We start from the raw sequence: 20365 nt of genomic DNA, 5'->3' as shown, positions 1-20365 counted from the left end.
ATAAGGAAAAACTACACAACTCAAACTTGAACATTTGATGTTTGTAATTGGAGCACATTTTCTACATAAACATATAGAAGTGTTGAAACATACATAAGCACTAAAAACTTTTAAAATTAGGTAAAACTGAAGTTGTCCAAAGCATCCACAGAACAAAAACTTACAGTAAAAAAATATACTAATGTTCTCAAACCCTCTGCCTCCATTTTTCTGTTTCATTTAAAACATTGATTTGGAGTTCCCACTCTAATGTTCAAAGATGTATTTGCCTTCCTTCAGCAATAGCAAGATATGGTGTTCAAGGTAAACTGCTGCAGCAACAAATTTATTATACTTTGAGAGAAAGAATACATCAGAACAAAAATAATTATGGTATAAAATTCTAACAAAAACAGTTAAGCAAGCCAGCATGTTATATAACTAGAAATGAAAATCAGTAACAGAATCAAACATGGGTATGTGATACACTGGAGATGTTTCAATGGCAGATCTCAGCATGCATTCAAATTCTATTTTATTGTATACTTCTCCTCTATAGAATATATAGAACAAATAAAGGAAAGTGAGAGCTATGAGAAAATATTGTAGAACATATAATATTCTAATTATTGATGACAGTTAATAATAGAACATAAAATATTCTATTACATTCTATAGAGTACTATAGAATATATAACTAATAAAAATGTCTTGAGTACAAAAGTCCACATAGCAAATAGCATATCAACAACAGCACTTCAATATTTCTGTCCTGTCACACTGTAGTGATTTGGTGTATGTACACTCTGTTTTCAAAGGCCAAAAGAAAGCATGGTCTATCAGTTTTACTACTTGACTATAGAAAAGCAGTGTGTTATATTACTTTTGAAGGACAGTTTAGATGTTGGTTAGATCTATCCACACTCATTTCAGCTCAGAAGTGCTTTAGTGACAATAGTTGCCCTGTAGCTGACATCAATGCATATCTATTTCCTACTGGTAAAATCCTTACATGAAAAGCAGCAAAGAAAAGAGCGTCTGTGAGGCACTGACTTAGGAATTAGAACACTGGCTAAGGAACTAGAGGTCCCTTCCAAGCCAAACCTTTCCACGATTCCGCGACTGCCTCTGCCAATGCACTGCAGTACCCGGCCTCACCCACAAGGGGGCCGAGCGCAGACGCCCGCGCGCACAACCCAAAGGAGGGAGGGCTCTGGTCCCACCAGCTCCGCCTTGCGCGGAGCACTGACGGTCGTGAAAGAACTTGAGAGAACTGCTGAACATACAGAAATTACACAAAATCAATACTACAATTCGAGAATTACTAAACGCACAGAGACCACAGCTGCTTGAGAAGTCCCCAGGCTGCAGGTGACTAGAAGGCTATTTGCCCTGTTCCTGACCTCTTCCTTAGACATTCACTTTTGGCCATGATCAGTTATTACACTGTATTAAATCAAATGCTCTTACTGGATTTAACACCGTTCCGACGGTCTTGTAGTCAGATAATTGATATGTAAAGTAGCAGCTCAAAATGTGTTAACAGTACAATACAGACAAGCAAAACCAGAAAAAGATACATGAAAATCTATTTATGAGAGTACTGAGAGAAAGACCTTACCACTTAGAAGCCATTGTTAACCACTGAGGCGGGCTGTTAGCATGTTGCACTTAGGATCAATCCATCAAGACATTTTCCCCCCCGAGTCCAACGTTGTGCTTCGAGATGTAAGAGTAGACAAAGATGTAAACAGCTTTGAGTCGGCTGGTATGTAGCCAAAAACTGGAGAAAGATCTCCAAACACAGTACAGACAAATGAAGTACAGAACTCTGAAAAAGAAATGAGAAAATACAATCAAACTGTAGACACTTAACAGACATGACAACAATTTCCCAATCCTTCAGAATTCTGAATTTATCATTGAAAAGTTAACTATAAAAATCTGTTACATGTGTCTTCAAAACTGCTGTTCTGCTCAGAAGCTAATGATTCTTAATGGTTTTTTCCCCATGAAAGAGAAAAATTCAAACTGACACCAAAATAACATCTGGTTTCCCACGCTCAGCATATTCTGCATCCATCCATTCTTATGAAGGGTTTTAATTGCTCTTTAGTTACAAACATATTTTTATTAATCATACATAACCACTCTAAAATACAAGTAATTCTGAATCAGTTTTTTCATATTAGTCCTTTTATTTATTTCTTTATTGATTTTTTGGTTTTTTTTTCCTCTGCTCAGTTAGCAGGATGATGTGGTCAGAAAAAGAAACAAACAGTACTTCAGCTGGGTCTTCCTAACAAAGCCTTGAGAACTTCTGGAGATTCCTTCAGAATAGAAATTTGTATGCAACTGACATACTTGCCACAACTTGCCTAAGCAGCAGTTTGTTTTTGTTCTTCTATAGCGCCAAACTACAGTAAAAGCACTTCAGTATTTTTCATTTCACCCTGAAGGCAGATCAGGCACTTTCAACTGCTTTTAACAACTCAAGTCTCATCATGCAGTAGCAATCCACCACTCCAGAACATCTAGTTTATATGGGGAATTTTTTTCTTCTTCTTTTTAAAATTCATAGCTTGAAAAATTCCAGGTAGGTAAAAAACCCTGTACATCAGCACGATTTTCAGTGCTCTGATGCAGCACAAATGTAGTAGTTTTCTTTAAGAATGCGTGAACTTTTCAATCATCATCAATTCTTTTATGTACAATTTGTTCCACTTCTTAATTAGTGTTTCCAAAAATACAAAAGAGGGACCCACATAAGTGTAATCTAAAAGTAAAAAGCCACATCCTGAAGATTTTAAGATGTAAAAGAAAGCTTAAAAGTGGGACTGTGAGACAAGCAAGAAAATTAGATAAACTTTTACAAATAGGAGGCAAGCTGATGTTTATATTTAAATTGAGTACATATTACGTAATTCCTTGGAAAAGCAAGTCAAGTTTTTTAAAGACTTGACCAGTTACAAAGGGAAGCATTTAAAGACAGACAAAATTCTGACTGTGAGTTTCACCTGTTAAATTTTGCAATTCTTCAGTGAAAATGTCGACTGCTTTCCATAGTTTGTGCATTTGACAGTGCAGTGCATCAAATCAGCATCCCTTTTACCTCTTCAGACAATTAGGTAAGTTAACATAGTTTTTTGCACAGCAGAAATGTATGACCTTTCATCCTACCTACATCAATAAACTTTAGTATTCACTTTTTTCTCTTCTTTTTGCTCCATTTTTTTAAATTTAAGGTAAGCAATAGTTTAAATCAATTCATGCCAAACTTAACATTCACCCCAATTTGAAAGAGTGGGTCAGCTGTCCTTTAACTCCTCCACAGATACACTCACTGTGAGCAGCACTCTAACAAAAATCAAACCCATGCCTTATTACCCTTCACAAAATTGAAAGGATACCCAGACAGAAGTCCACCCTGGCATATGTTGACTTTAGCTCACTATCTCAAGCAAAACATACATTCATAGGTACATAATGCGTTCTGTTTAGAGGCTTCCCTGCTTGCTGCCTTCAAAGCAAACACCTACAAACACATCGTCCTTCTTTACCTCATCAGATTCAACCTCCCTCTCGTACCACAACACCACCCAACAGCCCAGCTGCTTAAGCAAGGAGATAAAGTTAAGCTGAAAACTGACTTGATCATCCAACCTTTAGGAAGGTACTGTCAGTTCAACTGGCAGACTGTTTGGAAAGAGCCCAGAGGGTGGGAAAATCCATGCAATGTACTCGAGTTTTTTGGTACACACTGAGCAATAATGAATTTTATATCGTAGCTCCTGCCCAGAACTTCAAGTAGAACTACAGCTGAATTTGAATACAACCTGAGGTATTCTATAGAATCAATCTGATCAGATTAACTCCGACTACAGGAAAAATAAAGTATCAGTAAAGGTAGCAAAAAGGTCAAAAGTCTCCAACAGATGCCAGTGAAGCTTACAGTAGCTACAGCATATTGTTGGTTCATTGGGCTTCATTTCCTAACCACAGCTGTCAAGTTAAAATGTAACTATCCTTTATCAGATTTGAAGTCAAAGGTATCACACAGGTGCAGTTTCAGTGTTTGGGGTTCACTCCGATGGAAGATGAAAAGTTAAGAAGTAGAACATGAAAAAAAGAAACATAATAAAGTTGAAAGTACAAGAGGTTTGCTATCATAAGGTTCAAAAACTAGTTGAAAGAAAACTGATGCTACCTCTAAACTTTTATAGCTAAAAGAATTGAGAACTCCTCTAACAACCTGAATTGGAAAATGCAACTAAAAATCCAGCCAACCTCAAACCCGATCAAGTAACAGCACATGTAACTTTTTATTACACAAACTTTTTTTGGGGGGTGGTGGTATGTTTAAAGAGCATTATTTTCAAGCTGTTGTATTATATTCACAGAGTAGCTGTTAAAATGTTGGCTACTATGCAAGACAGAACTCAACTTTACCTTTTGAGCAGCAATTAAGATGCTCCAATTCAGCATACTTTTTGCCAATGCTAAGTGTGGGAGAGGTGGTACAGCAGATCACTTCCAAAAACTTCAGGGATGTTGCAGGAAATCAAAGTATCAGCACGTTCATTTAGAAAGATACATACAACACACTAAATTAGGGCCTTCTTTATAATTACTGGCCCAAAAGATTTAATAAGATGATACTTCAAAAGAAGGAAATACTAATAGTTTTAGCCAACTGCTAGAAGTAATTGGCGTTTCCATGCTACAAACCCTAACCAGGCTTCAACACACTGTTTGCTTTTACACAGGTAGAATAAAGGCAGAGACAAACTATATCAGTTTTTAAGACATCATTTTAAAAATTACAACAAGAATTTTGAAGTTTAGGGGCAAACATTTACAGAATGGCACTATGGTCACCCAACTTGTGGCTGACCTGTAACTTCAGCATTTTCTAGAGCTAAGTAACCTGCTGTCACAAGCACTCCTAAGACAACACACCACCCCCTGTGAGCTCGCCTGTCCTCTTGTGAACTTACACCACGCCTTGTACAGGGGGTAGAAGGAAGAAAACAACATTGTAATTATAAACTAGATTTATTATACAACATATTGACTATATACAAGACTTCCCTGTTACAGACTAATTACTCATTTTTTCCACTACAGCACTGGGAAATGATACCAGAGGGCTGAAATATTTCCAGTGGCTGACCAGTTCCCTTGTTCTCCCAACCTTTTCCTCAGCAATAGCCTGCACTACTAGACTATACTGAGCTTATGGCTTGCTGTCCTCTCAAATAAGTGATACTGGTGACTGACATCAGAAATAGCAAAAAGAAGAGCTTGAGGGCACCTGAATATTACAGAAGCCACTTTTAAGCTAACTACCTCATAAAATTGGATGCCATAAGAATAAAGAGGGAGAATGAAGTTTCCTTCTTCATACCCAAATATACTCCATTTCCTTACTGAAGCTTGGCACACTGTGTATCAACAGATTTTTAGTAACAACTTGGTTCTTTTGCTTCCTGTAAAAGTTTTAACTATATTAATAGTATATAACAACAATCAACACCACAAATTTAAAATGGTACATAATGAACTGAGTGTTACTAAATCCTGTCAAGAACACAGTAGTCATGCAGTATTCTCCCAATTTCACCAACCATCTCCTTACTGAAAAAAAGTAAGGTTTTTTTTCCACTCCACAATCCACACAACCAGTGAGGCTGGGTGGCTGCTGATCAATTAACTGTGAGGAACCACAAAAGCCGTAAACAGGAAAGACACAGGGTCACGAATACAAAATCCAACCCTTCAGGGGACTTGGGCAGGGAGAACTTCATTAAATACAAATATTTCAACTGGAAGATGCATAGATCATTGGCATGAAATTAATGTAGGTTCAGCTTTTACAGAACTGATACGGAAATGAGGTAACACTCACAAGGTATATCAAGATCACCTAAGAGGATTTATGGGGAAAGAAGAAAAAACTGCTTATCTCTGTCATAACAAAACTTTGGAACATATCCAACCACCTGCACTTGAGAACTACATGTGTTTTACTGGTTCAACACTTTCTTCTCCCAAGAATTACAAATAGCTCTCCATTTACAAACTGACAAAGTTCAATTGAAAATTGAACTTCCATTTGCAGTGAAGAAGGATCTGCAAGATAAACTTAGGAGGGCTTGGTACTAAATGTGTAATAATTATTTTAAAATGGGTTATTTGAGTTCTCTTTTCCTTAGTTAGCATGAAAAGGAACTAAGTAAGTGAATCCCAAATCATATCCAGCGGGCCAGGGCCACAAACCCTGCCTGTTCTTTGAATCTTAACTTTTTATCTTTTGGAATCTCATTTCAAAGTATTAGGAGTATGCCAAAATTCAGAATGGATATTTTCATCTAGGCCTACGACCTTTTCAGTTTCTCAGATTATTCTCATTAGAAAAATTGCCTTTACTAGTGCCACAAGACAAGGAACCTACTGCCTTCAGAAACCAGTGATGCAGTTACACCTTCCCATGGTGCTAATGCCCTCTCATTGCTCCTTTACCCCGGCTATTCTCTGGTTCTTGATTTAGAGGAGTGTTTCCTCAGCTGTAGTACAGAACCAAATATTTTGGGCTCCCCCCAAAAGTGACCTTAGCTATCTTCTATTACACGAACTATAAATTTGAACTAGCAATCCAAGAGAAAGTATTTCTGTGCTGCTTTTCATGAAACTGCAAAATAAGAGTGTTCAATCTGCAAGTGATCTGCAGAGGACCAAGAAAATACAGTTCTTCCCTCTTAGTATCAGAGGTTGTAGGCAATCCAGATGTTCAGACTACCTTTAAGGAATGTTGCTTCCACCAGGCAAACAGCTAAAACTAAGTCTGTGTAATATGCAGTTATGTCCCCTAGAATTTATCATCATCACCTGTGTGCCTTCTTATTTCATGTGTGCTAGGAAGGGAAAACAGCAGACCCTTACCAAGAGCAACAACCATCATCTTTTCCTCAGATGCACTGCTGCCTGCAACAGTAAAACACAACAGTGTGTCTGGAGTGTTTGCATTCATCTGAACACCCCTGCTCACCATCATCTATATTAATAAAGTTTCAGCCACAGGAAAAGTGAGAACTTCCATGAGCGTGCAGGGTAGGCAAGGAGCTTTAAACTCTGACCTCTGCACAACCACCACTGTAGCAACAACTGAGAAAATGCAAAAAATGCTAAATGACTTTAGAAACTAAACTCCTTTTTTCCCTTTTTACAAAATAAATTGCAAGCACAGCTAAACTAAAAATGAGCCTATAAGCATGAAACGAAATAAATTAGATCCAAAGAACAGGACCTTATATCACACCTTCAAACTGCTTTTGGCAATTTCCTATTTTTGAAAGTATCTCAAACCAAAACAAACAATCCCTTTTTATTCAATCAGCTTTTGGAGATCAGCATCTAGCAGGGTTCAAGCACCTGAAATTAATGAACGATAAAAAATCAACATCTTATGTAGAACATTTTATCCCTTAACAGCCTGTTAAGGCTAAAAATACATTCTCTTTTTTAAAAAGTGCCAAAAACTATAAAACACTGACCAGTTCTGTTACTATATCTATAGAAGGAAAAATGTGGCAATTTTTCTTAGTTATGATATAACATTAGGAGGAACCAACATGAACATTATGCACATTCAGTACCAAGGTCTAGACAAATTAAATAAATAAATAACACCTCCCCACTGCCCCGCCCACACTAAAAAAAGCCACACCACTTTACTCCCTTGAACAAAGCAGGAAACTGCTTTCCCCACTTCCTCCCCTCAAAGCATCTTCAACAGAGGTTAAACTCAGGTCCTATATATAAAACACCAATAGTTCTTCAAGTATGCTGATCTGACAACAATGAAGTAGAACATAAACAATGTATAATATAGCAAGTATAACATCAGTTAGCAGATTTCTTAGGTACTCAAGCAGTTGCAGAAAAACATTTCAATTTATATATTCCAATCTAGTGCAATTATCTCTGGCCTCTGGAAACAGAATACAAACACTGCATAAAAAGCAGTAGTGCTAACTGCTTTTGAACTACAATGATCAGAATGGGGACTTTGTTGTACTTGGAGACCATCTCAACCCATTCTTTTTTCTTAAACAGCATTTAACCTGAAGAGTTCATAGAATCTGTATTTACACAGGGTGAGATATGAACTTGCTGTTTCACTTTTAGAAAAGCTCAAATGAGGCCAGTCTGCATTCTCCAGCATAACAATAAGATAAACACTAAAGTAGTTGAATTATTCTTCTTGTTGCTAGGCACAAAACATTATTAAAGCCCTAGTGATTTCTCTCTTTCCTATGCATTCTAGTCTTCCCATAATAATCACATAGTAATTTTCAAACAGCCACCTGCTAAATTCAGAATGCCTTGTGTCCCTAACATATGCCAGTTCTTAAACTTGGAACATCTGTATCACTGGAGACACAAAGATTTTATGCCTTTAAACTATGTAAGTTATATGTAAGAGTTTTATATACAAGATATGGTTTGAAGGGAACATGCAATAAAAGCTACTTTCAAATTATGGAGACTAGGAAATACTTGAAAACAGAACTATTTATTCTTACTTTAGAAAGGCAAGACAAGAGAACAACAACTTGCACTATGGCATAACATGGAATACACTATGCAGTACAAGGCTGGGCTTCAAACTCAATCAAAGCAGTTGCACACAATTTACCTCAGCACCACAAAAAATACAAATATAATCTGTACCTAACTGCTGGTTTGTTTACAGATTTTGAATTACAGGCTATAATATCATAGCCTGATCACTACTTACAGGAAGAAAAGTGTTCTTAAATGCTTTTAAATAAGGTTCATTTTTTCCCCTAATACAGCAAAGGCCCAAAACTACACAGAAGTGTTAAAGAAATGTGTAGGTAAAAACTCTCCATTTCCTGCACCAAAAGCTTGTTCTACTTATTTTGTGCTTTTATTTACCCAGCTTTCTGCTCCCACACTTCCTATCCACCACTCTCACCCTCCCCAGCTATTCACCTATCAATTCTGCAAGTAGGTGCACGTAAATACGTATAAATATACACACAAACACATGTATCAACTCCATCTGAAGAAACATTTCTGATCCCCAATTTTATATGCAATATCTACCACCAAAGTAGTTTCTAAGAGGGTGGCAGTGGTAAGGTCTAAACTGAAGAAACAGAGCAAATGGGGCACGATCTCCATGATTTCTGTGTCAAGAAACAGAAACAGGTTTGCCATATCCAAGTGAAGATGTCAGGGAGACCTCCACATACTGCTACTCCTGCCAAGAATAAGAGCACTCATCTGCAACTCCTTTCTCTTTATGAGCTGGTGTGGGGTATCCAGGAGCCCCCTGAGTCACTCCAACAGCCATCATGGGACCAGCAGCTACTCATCACCCAGTCAGCAGTCACAGTGCACAGAGCAGTAATTCTTCAGCTTTTCAGATGACATTGGTTTTGGACGATGTCTACAGAGGTAGAAATATAAGTATTTTTGCTTACAGCAATTTTTTTTTAACATAATCAGCATTACTGGCAGATTAGATTAGTTTAATTAAAAACCATGAAAATTCTGTCAATGTCAAAATGTCCAGCTGCTATGGGCACAACCCCAACAGCTCTTTCTCATTTAGCACAAGAGCAGGAGTGGTGTTGATAAGGACTATTCTCATGAAAGACAGATAAAAATTACTAGGAACACTTCAACTATCTTCCATGCTAATGCCTCTAAAGAGAGTCAGCCTTTGTCCAGGTCTGCTGTTTGTTCCAAGTCCGCTTTAGGGCACGGCATTTACAAAAGAAGATGCTTCTTTACTTTGCAAAACTGGACAACACCAGCAGACAAATAAAGTCACTCTTTGCAATATCAACTTCAAATGCAAATTCCGGAGGTCTCATTTTATCATAGCATTCCCAAGCCTTATGGTATAGATATTTCTTCACTTTTAAAAAAAATTAATTATGCTTCTTTTATTCTCTTTTAACAGTCTCTCACATTGAATTACTAGAGGCTTATCTTCTGGATCAAGTACAACAAAACTATCTCTATTTGTAGTTTTTACGCTCTCTCAAGCTCTTATTTTATAAAGATGTCCAACATTATATTCAGTTACTCCAAACAAACAAGTTTAACTGCATAGGGCTGGCAAAACCTACACAATTATTGTCCTTGAGACTACTACAAAAAATGAGCAATGAAAGTTCCAGCAGCAGGAAGCTTGTGAAAGGCTAAGCAAATGGGATTGCGTATTGCAAGGCAGGTCTTACCCATAACCTCAGAAGGATCTTTTCAGCACACACCATTTTACTTCGTGCTCTTCTCCCTTGCCTATTGCATGCTGCTGGGGTATCTTTGAGCTCCTTGAATACTCTCTGCACAACTATGACTAACATCATGCCCACTGGGACCCAAACTATAGTAGGCCCAAGGACTGTTGGCAAAAGTGATACTTACTAAAGCTGCGTTTAACCTACAGCTTCTCTTCCCCCTTAACGTAACATACCTGAGCAGGAATATTTTTTGTTAAAAGTTGCAGTTTATGAAGACAAAGAAAAACCTTGAGAGGACTATGGAAGGAAAACAGGATCCCTAAGGCTTACCAGCAAGATACACCCACCAGAGAATTAAAAAACCTTTATAAAGTCCCACTGGAACCTTCCCTAGAATACTTTATAGAAGTCTGGCCAATGCATGCTAAAAAGACTAACTAATATATGAAGAAGGCAATGATAGCATTTTAGTATGATAAGGTGAACAAGAAATCTCACCCAAACAAGAGAGAGTCTGGTTTATCTGGTTTAGCAAAATTACACTATTACTCTCTAGAAACACACTAAAGATAAGGGGAAACAAACAATAAAAAGAAAGAATTGCTACCTAAGACAAAAAAAAATGTTGGCAACTGCCACTGACAAGCTGCTTTAACATATAACCTGAATATTGCAAATATTCCCCAAGTATCAGTTATTTAATTTTGAAGCAGCCTTCCAATAGTTAGCTGACAAAACACACAAAGCTTGTTTTACTATCATGATCATCTCATCTAACTTCAATTGTAATTAAAAAAAAAAAAAAAACAAAGAAGAGAGGGGAAAAAAAGGTCCAAGCCAGGAGTCTTCTCCCATTTTCTGGAAAACAGGGAGTAAGAAGAAAACAGATCACCACACTAATTCCAAAGTGACCAGCTGCACCACTCTAGTGGCATGTCGACAGAGCCAAGCCTACTGCTAGACACTCTTGTCTGCAGCTATTTCAGGCTAGCCCAGCCCCAGCTCTTGAAAAGTAAAGCTCTCTTACACCTGTATGGACCAGCTGTCAAAGCAGCAGCTGGAATGATGGAAGAAAGGTCCTCCTGTCACAAGGTCTGTGCAAACTCCATGCAGCTCAGCTTTTGACTATTGTCACTAACCACAAAAAACAATTCATGTTGCTTCTGGTGACAAAGGCAAGAATACCCATGTAAAGAACAAACCAATAAAACCCCAAAGCAACAGCTTCTGGGCACTAAGTCCTTGTACCAGACCAAACATTTAGACATTTCAGAGAACCTCAAACTCAACCTTAGAAGTTTCATTTGGTTTTGGTTTTAATACTTGTTCCTCTTCTATTTTTGCACACAAACAAATCTAGGAAAAACTTAGGGATAAATACAAAAATCCCTCAAAACTGAAGCATGTCCAGAGCAAATACTGTTGTTCAACTAGCTCGAGGGGATTTTTTTCCTTTTTGATGTCTTCCACTGATGGTATTGGTCACTTGCTGTTTGAGACTGTATTCTGTAATTCTTCCTGGGAGGTGTTCATGTCAGAGGGAATTAGGATTATAATAGATTTGGGGGAGGGGAAGGAAGGAAAGGAAGGACAACACAAGTCTTAGAATAGACAGAGCTATATGGCAGTTCACAGATACTCAGACAATTAACTGTCAAGCACTGAGGATAAGCAAGCTAAATACCAGAAAGAACTGCTCTTTTAGTCAATATAAAAAGGCAGAAGCAACCCTAGCTGAGTCAGTCTGGCTAACATTTATTACTGGAGTTCATCAGGATTTAGAGCAAGACCAGACAAGAATAATGCTGAATTCTAAAACCTCCTAACATTGCAACACTTCTCCAGCCCACTGTGATTCCTGGGAGGATTACTACAGATACAAAAGTTGTAAAGGTTCAAAGTTGTTTGGGTGCGAGCACGCAGGAGCTGTACAAAGCAGCAAACCACAGCGAGGCTCTGTGCTAGGCCAGCTGCCCTCCCACTGACGGATAAGATACATCACATTTTCTACTGGTAAGGGAGGCCAATAACTACAGGTACAAGGTCACAAACCCTGAAATATTATCCTCATTTTTCTCACAGTAACTCACATAACCCACATGTGCATATAGCTCCTTCCTCTGACATTATTTGCACAACACCTATAGTTTCTGTTAAACTAAGGCTTAAATGTAGGCTAAACTGCTAAAAACTCATGGCACTCTAAGCTAGAGGAAGCACATTATAAACCGATGTTCTATAATATGCAAGACCACTGAAGCAAAAAGTTTGCCTTCATGTCTCCTAAGGAACTCAGACAAAAAAATTAAATTTGTCCTTTGGTCCTTTACGCAATAATGAAGAAGTTTTCACCAGGCAAGATGATGAAGACAACCCCCTGAAATACAAAGCTAGATGTAAAATAGGCAACTCCTGCCTGATGTGGAACACACAGTTTTCCAAGTTGTTTTCCTTGATGCATACCCACTGGAGGGAATTATAATCTTCTTAAGTTCTTAGAAAAAGTAAATACAGACAGCATGATCTCAATTGTATTAGCAAAAACTTTTCAGCATAGCAATTAATTTTATCACCCAAAATTAGAAAGACAAGCATTCACAGTGAAATAAACATATGGGGACCACTCTTGAGCTGTTGAAGCCTAGCAGGATGACTCTGCAAAGCTTTAATACATTAACATGAAAAATGAACAGTTCTACTTTTTGCCTTAGCCTCTACAACCTACAACTTCTCTCCCCAAAAGTATTATGCTATTACACAAAAACCACCTATCGCCACGCTTCGGTTCACTTAGGCCAGCCAAACAGAAACAGAATTAGTTGAATTTTCCAACTTTACCTTAACTAACCTCACAGAAGAATTAAACAACTTTTCTTTTGAAATGAAGCTCAGCAACAGTGCTCTACAACATCCCAAAGCAACATACCACCACTCTGCTCCAAGGATACCACTTCCAGAGAAGTCAGCACAGAGTTTAACCAAATCAATTTTGGAATATAAATAAGGAGTCATTCACAGTAGCAATTTGCCCAGGGAAGTCGGTTGTCTACTGTCAACAACCACCATCAAGTACCACTAAGGGCCTCTAAAAAACACAGATAAAGCAAGCTTTTGACAGTGAAAATGTTCTCATCTTTAAATACGTGACTTACTAAACCCGCAACACATTTTTTTTTACGGAGTTTTGTTTCCTTCCTGAGATAGTGTCACAAGATAAGAATCAGTGTGGTTTTACAGCACTTGGTCAACGATCTTCCACAAAGATTCTGAAGTATTCGGCACATATCCTCAGCATGACAGTAACAACACAGAAGCAAAGCAATTGAAACAGGCTACTGATGAAACGTCACGTTGAGGAAATACTTAAGAAACTACAGTCAATTTCACTCTTTGCTCAACCCTCAATCAGCAAATCACCTTCTTTCTCGAAGTACTCTATATACTCCATGAAGTCTGCAGCAGGGAGATATGCAGTGCACAAAGGAGCAAAGAACTCATTCTCTGGTTTAGTATATTTCTTTCCTAATGTCCATTTCAGATCTGTAATTCTGAAGGAAATCTCTCTACCTCATCTCCAGATTGCCTTCAAGACCGTATTAGCAAATCGCTTTTGCAACTCCCTCAGTATGAGTGACCACCAAAATATTTGAGCTTTGTTGGGTTTTCAGGGTTTTTTTTAAGTTTTCCATCTGATTCCTTAGGATGTTTTAGCTAGAGCTACCCTGATTGCCAGACAGTGATTTCTGGTCAAGACACAAACCGAACCGCCCACTGAGCAGCAAAAATTATCACATTACCAAAGTACTAGAAACATACACATGAAAGTGGAGAGGATAAAATTAATTAAGCCCCTACAATACTTACAGCCACACAAGCACGCCTATCTGAGACTGTAAAAACTGTAGAAGCGAAACTTGGTCCTAAGACCACCTCAGAGCGACTCCATCAGCGAGGCGCTGCACACTAAGCGAAGGGCGCGCACATACGTCTCCTAGTTTGCCGCTCAGGTCTCCCAAAGTTTCACCCGAAGGCGGGGGAGCGGCCCAGCTGCGCGGAGGGCGGCGCGGGCGGCCGGGGGCGGCGCTGCTCACCCGCACCGCCCTCCCCACCAGGAGCCGGGACACGCGTTTCTCCGCCGGAGCCCCGGGCACCCCCAGGCGGGGCGGGGCCGGGAACAAAGCCCGGCTCCGTGCCACCCTCCCGCTCCGTCCCGCCATTCCCGGCCGGCCTGGCCCGCTCCCAGCCCCGCCATCCCCCGCGGTGGTGGGCTGCCCGGCGGCTGCGCGGCCCCGGTGCCGCGGGGGGCGGCCGGAGCCGGCCGGACGGGTGCGGGCGTGGGGAGGGACGAGCCCGGCGGCAGCCGCCGCCACTTTACGCTCGGCCCGCGGGGCTGTGCGAGCACCGCTCCTCCACCCCGGAGCTCCGGGGGGCCGCCGGCTAGGAAGCTGAGAAGGCTGGGCAGGCACGGGTGGGGCCGCGGCCAGGGAGGAAGGGGCGGAAGAGGGCGCGAGGCGACGGAACGCGGGCCGCGAAGAGGACCGGGGCAGGCTCCGTCTCCCCGGGGCAGGAGGTCCGGAGCCAGGTGGGGGCCGGCCGGGCGGCGCCAACGCACGCACACTGCCGATCCCTGCTCCGTCTCCGCCCTAACTCGTGCCCCCGCAGCGACGGCGGGCAGGGCCGCCCGGCCACACGCTGCCCTCCCCTCTCGTCCCTCCCCTCCCCGCCGTAAACAAAGCGGCGAGGGCCAGGGCCGGGGCCGGGCCAGCGCCGGGGGCCGTATAGCACAACCCGCAGGCTCCGTTCCCGTCGGGGCAAGGCGCCCCCTCCTCCCCCGATCAGCCACGACCGAATCCCGGCTCCGCCGCCGCTTCACCTCTGCCGCCGGTGGAAGCTGCCGCAGCCCCAGGCGCCGCCGCCTACCTCAGCGCGGCTGCGGTTCCCCCACACTTCAGAGCGGACCCTGGTGGGAGCCGGTGAGCGACACACGACACCGGCATCCCTCGCCGGCTTTAATCCCGACGACCGCCTCTCCCCTCCGGTACCTCGACGTCCCGGCGCGGCGCTCCCGCCCCCCCCCCCCCCGCCGCCCCAATTGGAACGCACCGCCCCGCCCGGCCCCGGCGCTCACTGGGGCAAGCGCGCAGCACTCACACGGCCCCGCCCCCGCGCTCCCTCCCCGTTGGCTCCCGAGCGTCCCGCCCGCCCCGAGGCACCCGCCTCTCCACATCCGGCCAATCGCGAGGCGGCGAGGGGGCGAGCCGAGCCCCCGATTGGCGGCGCCTGCCCGCTTCCCGTTGCTGTGATAGGCTGGGGCGGGGGCCGGTCCCGCCCCCTGGGGTGCTTCGGGCGCCGCTCCCTCCGAGCCGCTCGGCTCCCGCCCGGGCAGCGCCCCGGCCCCGGCGGCTCCGAGCAGCCCTGCACCGGGCCTGCCCGCGGGGGCGCGGCCCTAGAAGCCTCCGTGCCCCCGGCGAGAGCAGGACCGATCGCTGCCGTTAGGAAGGCCGGTATCACCAAGGTAGCCGGGAATAAAACGGCTTTATGGGCACGCAGCAGTGTGGCTGGGGAACGTCAAGGAAATGTCCTGGCTACTGAGGCGCTGAGGCCGCGCAGAGGTCCCGCCGCGCCGTGCCCGTGCCGTCAGAGCGCTCCTTTCGCCCGTAGGAAGCAGTCGGAAAATCCGCCCTTCCCCCAAGCGAATAAGGGCAAATACTTGTGTCTCGGCCAGCTCCACAAATGCTGAGATACCGCCTTTTTGCCAGGAATTACTCGCGTTGTTCTACCAACGCAAACCGCCGGGCTTCCCCCGCAGAAGCAGCCTGGCTCCCAGGAAGCCTGCGGGGCAGGGCAGGGAAGGCTGCCGCCATCCTTGCATGGCATATAAAGCACTTGGACTGCTCTGGCCATTGGAACTTCACTTTGATTTCGTGTAGTTCCCACAGGCGCCAAGCTGCGAGGTTTATCGCAATGCACTGGCAGCGAGGAGGAGTAATGAGATAACTCACAACATCATCCTCAGTTGAGCTGGTACGGGGGCTGTCCAGGATTTCACTAATAAAACAGGTCTGGTGGCTGGAAGTAACAATGTATTTCTAAACAACACAAAGACCTGGGAGCCAATGTAATAGAAACAGTACCAACATTAACGTTCTAACTGGTTAGAAAGTAACTGTATCTTCTGTTAAAGTGCCTCAAAGCTTCCAGGCTTTAAAAGAAAACAGAGGGGGGGAAGAAAGAAAAACAAATACACGTGAAGTCTGATAAAATAACACAAGATTTGCAAAACAGTATTAGAAAGAATCCTGAAGTCACCATTTTCCCACTGTTAAACATAAGCCTGTCATGCATGTACTGTATTATAATAGGCATATCCAACAAAACCAGAACTGAGTGACAAGCACAAAGAACAAATGCACCAGTAAAACAACAAATGCAGCAGTACAACAGTTGTAACAATTTCTATTAGAAGTTCAAAGTTCTGTAACACACTTTGTATTATTATAATGTATTTGGAGTAAAAGCCCCTCCATGCTCAATGACTTATGTCCATGTGCTGCATACCCTTAAGACAGATGAAGCCCACCAACTTGCAGAAACCAGTAAGAAAAGAAAGCAGGAGAGGAAAAAAATAATGGTATCCTGGTAGCTGAGGTTAACTCCTCCCTATAGACTTTTTGGAGTGGAGTACTTTTTATTGTATTTTAACAATTGTACCACAATCTGAATGCTGGGTGATAGAGCACCTAACAAGAAAAACAGGATTCATTGCTACTGGTGTTGTGCATCATTTCCGACAATTGATTGAAGCAAAGTACGCCACAAGTTGTTTCTGATTTTGAATTATCCTGAGTTAGGAGCTCAGTGATCTTCCCAATAAATGCATGTAACTGAGACAAGAGCAGCAGAACCTCACCACCAATGAAAATCAGACCACTGGTATTTAACTCTGAGCACCTGAACTTTACAGGATGTACAGTCACACCACTTTCAGAACCCAAATGCTCCTTTACCTGCCAGCTTTACAAAATAGCTCTAAAGATTAGTTAACATGTAAAGTAATTTTCAAAATACAGTACAGTACCAGTTAATATTAATAGCAATTATTATCTATGTGGGTAAAGTCCTTACTAATTGAGGCTTTGACTATCAGCTCCTCAAAGACACCCACTCTTGGTTCTTGCTGATGTGCCATAATGCTTCAGGCAAATAACTGATTCTTTGTTTGCCACCAGTTGTAGTAGTTACAACAATGCTTTTTTTTTTTTTTTTTAATGAGGCACTGTTATTTCCTCATTACGGAGAGATTTTTCCAAATACAGTCCTGTTAACTCTTGGCAGCCACGAGAACCTCTCAGCTCTTGCATTTTACTGTATTGTCCAGAGCACCAAGCAAAAAACAATAGAAAAAAAAAAATCACCATTCACATTGTTCTATGTACTTAAGCATATGAACTTCCAGCACTTGTTTTGGAGACTTTCCTTACCAGCTCAGCATTTACCCCAACTCTTTCATATATCTAATGGTTTTAGTTATGTCTTACACAGTATTGTAAATCTTAACTTATTTTTTAGGCTACCTCTTTGTTTTGTAGTCGATTTGTATAAAACCTGTCACTGACTGTTAACTAGGGGATGAAAAAGAATTTATCAGAAAGTTAAACTTTTAAACCACTTGACAGACTGCATAGAACTCACCCTAATAATTTTTTGAGCTCCACCTTCAAGAGTTCTAAATATTCACCAGTTACTTTGTTTTGCAAAGGACTGCAATTAGAAGCCATGTAATTTTCACACCTTCCAACTTCTTGTTAATATAAGTAATCAGTTCGTTTTAAGAAAATCTCATCATTTGAAAGTTTTCATTTTTCCTTGGAGGCATTTCCTTCACGAGAAATAACTCCCAATTTCTAACGGTTAATTATCAAGTTTTTGTATTACAGTATTTTGAATTTCAAATATATTCTTCATTCTTACATGATACTAAGTCATAAAAGATAAAAAGTTTATAGAGACATAGATACATGAGTTGCAATACTTCTAAAAATAATTTTGACTCCTAAAGCAGTCCAAAAATATATAACTTTATGCTATTACAAATAATCTATCATTTTTGTGTTTAAAACCACACAGAACAGCAATTATAAAACAACTGCTGAAGCATCAAACCACCACTGTGCCTGTTGTTAAAACAAACAGTTCAAGATCCCTGAGAGTTCTTCTTTTAAGAACTACTCTAGAGCATAGATTTATAAACAAAAAATGGCATATTGTATAATGGCGCCTGTTAAAGCAGAAAGTAGAGAAAATAGTATTCAAGAAAGGAGTTAAATGTCCAGCCTGAAGCCTTGCAAGAGAACAACATTTTATGTTTATCAGGAGGACTTGTTGATGCCACATTGATTATAGACTGAAGTTCTCATAGTTGCATGAAAGATAGCATGAGTATAAAGGAAGTTGTAAAAATAGACCAGAGGGTCAGAAGGGTGTCCTTGTTGATATTTCTTTCTATGGATGAACTTCAAAAACAGGTCTTGAGCACAGAGAATGAAGTGCCAAGGATGTAGATATGCCCTACCACCTATGCTGCATATGGCCCTAGAACTGAAGATCTAAGCCAACAAATGGATGTATGGTGAAAGGTGAAACCTTTAAGCATCGCACAAGCAGGCTGTTCTAGGTAAGATTTTTGAATGGATGGTGAACGCACCAGTTTGCTGCACGATTTTAATTATTTTTGTCCCATTAGAAGTCTAAGAGACTTGGAGACAGTGAAGTGAGAAAATGGAAAGGATAACTATTAATTTTACAATAGAGAGGCAAAACAGCACCTCAGAGTCATTATTTTCTACAATGAAGGAGACTGATTGCCATTTCCTCCCCACTGAAGTTCCGTGTTTAGAGGAGGTGCAGTTGATAAGCATGTCCTACCCCCCAAAAGTTCAAGCTTTAAAAACCCATTGTATTCTTTGCCTAGAATGTACTGAAAGATAAGTGGAAAAAAGCATGAAATAAGTTGTCTTAATAAATGTGCTAAAGTTCCATAAACAAAACATTCTTGAGCTGATGAGGCCAAAATCTTCTGCCTTCCAACTAATAATGCACATCATGGACGGTCATGTATTGGAGAGTGTTTCATTAGCATGGGCCCAGGGGACAAGCAGAGATAAAGACTGCCTGATAACACCAATTACTTCCAATCTCATGCAAATTACAAATGCATTCATTGAATGATGAGAGCTATGAATTAAAGAACCCCACTATACATACTTCCTGGTTCTATCCACCCATCCTCTTTCATTAATCCAATCTCCTCTACAACTTTGATTAGTCCATTTGTCCTAGGCCCTTCACATGTTCACAGCATTCCTTTTATAGCTCTCTACCAGTTTCAGACATTCACTCTCGAAAACCTTCCCTCTCCTATCTTCAGGCATGGACCCTTTTTTGTACAGCCATCAGAAAGCAGCAATTTAAGCCAAATTCCAGGGTAAAGAGACAATAACTTGCTCTATGAAAGGCTTAAAGGGAGTGGTGCATTCCACAAACAAGTACAGGCATATCAGGATATGGTGAGCTCAAGTCACAGTACTGCTTGTTTACAAGAAAATGCCAAGGCATACATTGCACTGTCAGAAACACATTTTTATTTTTTTCCTCAACTTCTCCTTATTTCTCATAAACTACAAGCACCCAGTAAAGCTGCCATTTCCACGGCATTAGCTATAAGCAAGCACACAATTTCCCAGTCTTCCTCCTCAAGACAATCAAAATCAAAATTACCACCAGATCAAAATCAAATCAACCACCAAATTTATACCACTTCCGAGCTCAAGAGTTGCCCACCAGACCCTTGCTTAGTCCTGATTCAGAAAAGCCCTTTTTTTAGGCAACAGAGATCCTTTCCTTTTAGGAAATTCTAGCCACGCATCTTTAGCAAGCGGTTAACAAACCTGTGGGTAACGTACCTACAGTTCGAGCTAGGCACGGACAGACAAAATCTTTTTGCTACCCTTTCGCAAGAACACGGCCCGCGCCCGACGCCGGCAGCGCCGCGCCGCCAAACCAGCCCCGCCGGCCTCGGGCCGCCCCGCGGGAGTCACGGCTGTGCG

At 41.5% G+C, this 20365-nt stretch overlaps 1 protein-coding gene across 4 annotated transcripts in view; it reads right to left on the bottom strand.

Annotated features, from left to right (window-relative positions):
* The window catches only part of FRYL (FRY like transcription coactivator), a 170080-nt gene extending 149754 nt beyond the window's left edge, over positions 1-20326 (bottom strand). For 2 of the 4 annotated variants that reach the window (XM_039551620.1, XM_039551619.1), the window contains exons 1-2: positions 15180-15320; positions 1601-1810 (exon numbers count right to left, since the gene is read on the bottom strand). The gene's annotated coding sequence lies outside the window, so the exon portion shown is untranslated. Of the gene's footprint in view, positions 1-1600; positions 1811-14123; positions 14256-15179; positions 15321-20221 lie in introns of those variants that run through there. The other 2 variants (XM_010401705.4, XM_010401704.4) reach the window with 2 other exon arrangements.
* Between the last annotated feature and the right edge of the window lie 39 nt (positions 20327-20365).

Source organism: Corvus cornix, chromosome 4, assembly GCF_000738735.6.
Source record: "Corvus cornix cornix isolate S_Up_H32 chromosome 4, ASM73873v5, whole genome shotgun sequence".
NCBI lineage: Eukaryota > Metazoa > Chordata > Aves > Passeriformes > Corvidae > Corvus > Corvus cornix.
The sequence above is the reverse complement of the archived record's forward strand: the minus strand, read 5'-3'. Positions and strand labels throughout refer to the sequence as shown.